This window comes from Brienomyrus brachyistius, unplaced genomic scaffold (genome assembly GCF_023856365.1).
Source record: "Brienomyrus brachyistius isolate T26 unplaced genomic scaffold, BBRACH_0.4 scaffold40, whole genome shotgun sequence".
NCBI lineage: Eukaryota > Metazoa > Chordata > Actinopteri > Osteoglossiformes > Mormyridae > Brienomyrus > Brienomyrus brachyistius.
The window spans coordinates 2,872,278-2,876,777 of record NW_026042315.1 but is presented as its reverse complement, the minus strand read 5'-3'; the positions used below and the strand labels follow the sequence as shown (position 1 = coordinate 2,876,777).

At 39.3% G+C, this 4,500-nt stretch overlaps 1 long non-coding RNA gene across 1 annotated transcript; it reads left to right on the top strand.

Moving 5' to 3' along the window:
• Positions 1-1,116: 1,116 nt before the first annotated feature.
• On the top strand, positions 1,117-3,251 carry LOC125722621 (uncharacterized). Its single transcript, XR_007386481.1, has 3 exons — positions 1,117-1,417; positions 1,694-2,843; positions 2,946-3,251. It is a non-coding gene; the product is annotated as an uncharacterized LOC125722621 (long non-coding RNA).
• Positions 3,252-4,500: the final 1,249 nt, after the last annotated feature.

Here is a 4,500-nt window from a genome sequence, read left to right as displayed (position 1 = left end):
ACTTAAAAGCTTATTGACCCTCTGATTCTGGTATCACTTACTTTTCAGTAATTTCAAGTAAACATTATCTGTGCTGTATTTGTATTATGAAACCAATCCTTGAGTCCAGTATAAAATAACTGAAATAAACACACAGTCATTCAAACTTCAGCACTTTGTTTTTCAATAAAAGCTGCAGCATCAAATCCGGCCAGTTCTGATCTGCCTGCCATTTTTGCCTAAAAACAAATGCTGGTGTTATCAAAAACTGTCATATAGCTATATTCCAGATTTATTACAGCCAAACACATCTCGGAGCTTCGAGGAACCTCCTTCTCCATGCATTTCCCTCCTTCTCACTCTTCCCTCAAATACTGTTACATTTGTCTTTTTTCCACACTCACACCCTGTCTTGATCATACTCTGACTGCATGGCATCCATATGCAGGGCAAACTATTTTACAGTCTTATCTTGTATAATATGACATAAACATTGAATTTGATTTTTTTATTTTCACATCCGAACACAACGCACGAACATGAAGGGATGCGTTTGCATTTGCAACCAACCCCTCCGCAAACCCCCCTGCGGAATACTGGCCACGGACCGGGGTGGGAATCCCCAAGCTGGAAGACTGTACTGCGTCATGTTAACGTTAGCTAGCTAGTTAGCATGGATACAGAGTGCACCGGACTAAAACTATAAAACATTTGCAGCCATTAACTTATAGGTGGTAGTAACACGGAAATGACTCTTTCTGCGTCAAAATAAGGTAACTCTGTGATGTTGATACTTTATCATTTCCTTTAACTTAACCGTACCTTCCTCCCATTCCTCTGTCTCTGCTTATTGACATTTAGGAGAGTGTCAGATATAAATTAACGGTGCAAAATTATCAAAGACAGACACAACAATGAAGAAATGACAAAGACACAGTTTGAAAAGTAAGTATATGTTTTATTGTAAAGCTCTTATCCTATTTTAACTTAGCCTATCTTATGATATTTTAACTTAGCATATCTTATCATATGTTAACTTAACCTATCTTATTATGTTTTAACTTAGCTTATCTTATCCTATTTTAACTTATCCTATCTTATCTTATCTCATCCTATCTCTTTTGTACATTAACACTTAAACAGTATCTCTATTATCCCTCCGTCCCCGCCCATAACCCACAAGTCCATCAGGAACAATGCCTCTGCAGTCAGTCCTCCTTCTCCGGCCATATCCCATAAGTCCATGGATCCTTGTCAGGAGTTGCTGTTCCGCCGGTCGCTGACGCTGCCCCTGGCCTCTCTCTGGTTGTAGATCGCAGGAGCCGTTGCTGTCGGTTCGATGAAGGTACTTCAGTTGGGGCCTCCTCCTCGTCGCTCCTTCTTCCTCCAGCGTGGGTAGCCTGTCCCTCCCGCTCCACGGACGAACCCTCTGGCCACGGTGATTTTCTTCTCTTCCAGTCTGGAACAGCCGGTTGTTAAAACAAGGAAAGATTATTGATATAACACATTTTATGCTCTAATTAAAGTGTTCTAATAAGGTCTCTTAAGCCAGGGCTTTACCTTCGGCATGTCAGACACCCTCCGTGTCGATCGGGGCTGCTTGTCCGTGTCATCCTTCTTCTTAATCACGCCTTCATTCATTGTTATTTTTACTTTAATTGTAATTTTAATTTTAATCTTAACTATGTTTATTTCTTTGTTCTCCATTCTTTAGATGGCAAGACACTTCAAAATGCAACCAGTCGTTAAGATGCTCGAAAGCAGTTTGAGAAGATAAGTACATGTGATTCAAAAGCAATCAAGTTGTTGTCACGGACGCCCATTCGTACCATAACAGACAATGCGATCCTATGCAGCTCGTCGGCGACTTTCGGCCGCGTTCGGCTCCGATTCGACTGTAAGCAGATTGCCACTCTGACGTATGTGGCGCGAGACTCGGGCTTTCGGACTCAAACGCTCATAGCAATAAATCTTATGGAGAATCTCCATTAATCCATTTAAAACCTAAAACTGGTTGCATCAGAAGCGTTTCAGCAGTTTGCAAACCATAAAGACTATTTACAAGGTAATGAAACTGTTATATAAATGTGAATACGTGTGTAGGCTTGTCCCGAATTGAAAATCTCATGCCAACAAGCTGACCCAAGTTGGCAACCCTGCGTAAGTCGCCCCCCTTATTTTATATGCAAAAATGATCATATGCAGGGGGCACATAACTGATATGAAAGTACTCATTCGCTGTCTAAAGCGATACGCGCGGTAATGTTTTGTAGCAGCGCAAATGCGTATTTACTTTATGTGCATACGCGCTGTTATGACAAGAAATCATTGTGTATTTTAGCCTTCATGCCGCGAAAGAATTACAAATTAGCCTAAATGTTAAGATGCACGGTAATTTCTTGTCATAACAGCGTGAATGCACATAAAATAAATACGCATTTGCGCTGCTACAACAAGGAGTTGCCCCGCGTGTACGAGGAATGCGTACTTGCGCACCATGCAGTTATGTGCGCTCCTGATCATATGTATAGTATATTGTACAATAAATGCTATAATATTTAAGTCGTATCGTTTGCTGTTTTTTAATATTTTAATCATCATTTTCTTCGTTCATTCCTGACGACAATTGGGCCAGAGACTGTCATACGCTCTCGGTAACACTCACAACCAGATGTAGCACAACAGTGAAACATTTACAAATGTGACAAAAGGTCTTCTCTGTGTCCATTAATTCACACATAGAGTTTTAATCCCGTTTCATGAAAAGCTGTAGTTATGTTGCCCCTGACAATTCCAAAATTCTTTTTGCAGCAAACTGACAAACCGAATAAGCCCAGGACACTGGAAAATGCTTGAAAAACATGGTAAAGTAGATTTCAGCATTTTCTGGCGTTACATTTGTATTAGAATTGTAAGAAATGTTTTCGTTAGTATTATATTGCATTTTGCCGGATGTTCCTCAACAGATTGGTTCTGTGGACTGTGGCGCGTTCCTGTTGATTGTTGTCACGTCACGGATCGGGGAAGCAGGAGCAGGAAGATGGAGAATCTGGAAACCAGCTAGGAACACAGGACAATAGAAGTAGGGACTTAAATGACTGGACGGGGAAAATATATTTTGACGCGGAGTTAAATACATAGAACTAATGAAAACAACTGGAAACAGCGAATGACATGGAGATTCCACACGAGGTTAACGAGGGGGCGTGGCACTCGGGAGGATCGGACGAGCGCGCGTGACAATTGTAAGAGAGACCACCTTGAATTGTTGGACTTAACACTTGTGATACAGAGAATGTATTGAAGTGTTTTCCCCCTCCCTTTTATCAGTATGCACTGTGCATGGCCTTGGTGTGTCTTGAGTATTACAAAATGCACCATGAACTGTCTGTATTATATATCTATATTATATTTTTATTTAGGCCATAATATGTGATCTTGATCTGTGGTTTTTCAGTGAGTTGGAGGGATTTGACAAAAGCATCCTTTTAGAAATGCGTGAGGAAGTAAGTTCTTTTCTTTTTGACAAGTAGTGTATCTGTCAGGTTTGTGACACAACAGAGAAATTAAATATTTTATTTCACTCCTCAGGGTCAAGACTCTGGTCTCCAGCTCACCGCTCTGTGTTACATCTCCATGGCCATTTTGTCTGATAGTATCATTCGATTTTTCTATGCTATAGTTTTTTTATGTTTAATCATTGCACGGTATATAAATTATTATAAATAATAGTTTATTTTCCTCGTGATGTATGTGTGCCTAAAAGTATTAAATAGAAGTAAAAGTTTCCTCAGTAATGTATTCCATGAACTGATATTTTCCCAACAAAACCCATGTTTGCATTCAAGTCTCTGTCATATTTTCTACATAATATTTGCAACAACCATTATGAAAATTTTGCAGAATATGTACTACAAGCCTCTCCAGTTGCAGCCACACCCATATCCAAACTCACATATAAGGTATATTTGTATATTGTTTCCAAGGTACCAGCATTCCTACAGAACCATGTTACATAATATATCCACATATAGGCAATTTCAGTGTGAGTCCTGATGCATTATGCATACTGCTTTCAAATCTGTCATCAAAGCATTGACTGTAAAAAACATGGAGACCAAAATGTCTCTAAAAGGTGAAAACGCAACATGTCAAGCGCCCCCTACTGGCTGGCTGCAGTACTATTATTAGCACCACCCATACCAATGTGTTTCAGTGGTAAGAGGCGATTTTCCACATTACTTTCATGTCTTTCCATCTACACAATAACAAAACATTTCTTCTCAATGTATTATTAGTTATGTAATTAATGTCATCTAAAAATGAACGTCACTAATATTATTATTACAATTACTTTGAATATTTTGTAAAATGAAAATCTATACTTTTCTTCAACACAACGTGCAGCTTCTATCCCAAGCACAATCCACATTATTACTCAAAAGCTTATTGACCCCCTGATCCTGGTATCACTTTTCAGTCATTTCAAGTAAACATCATGTGTGTTGTATTTGTATGAGG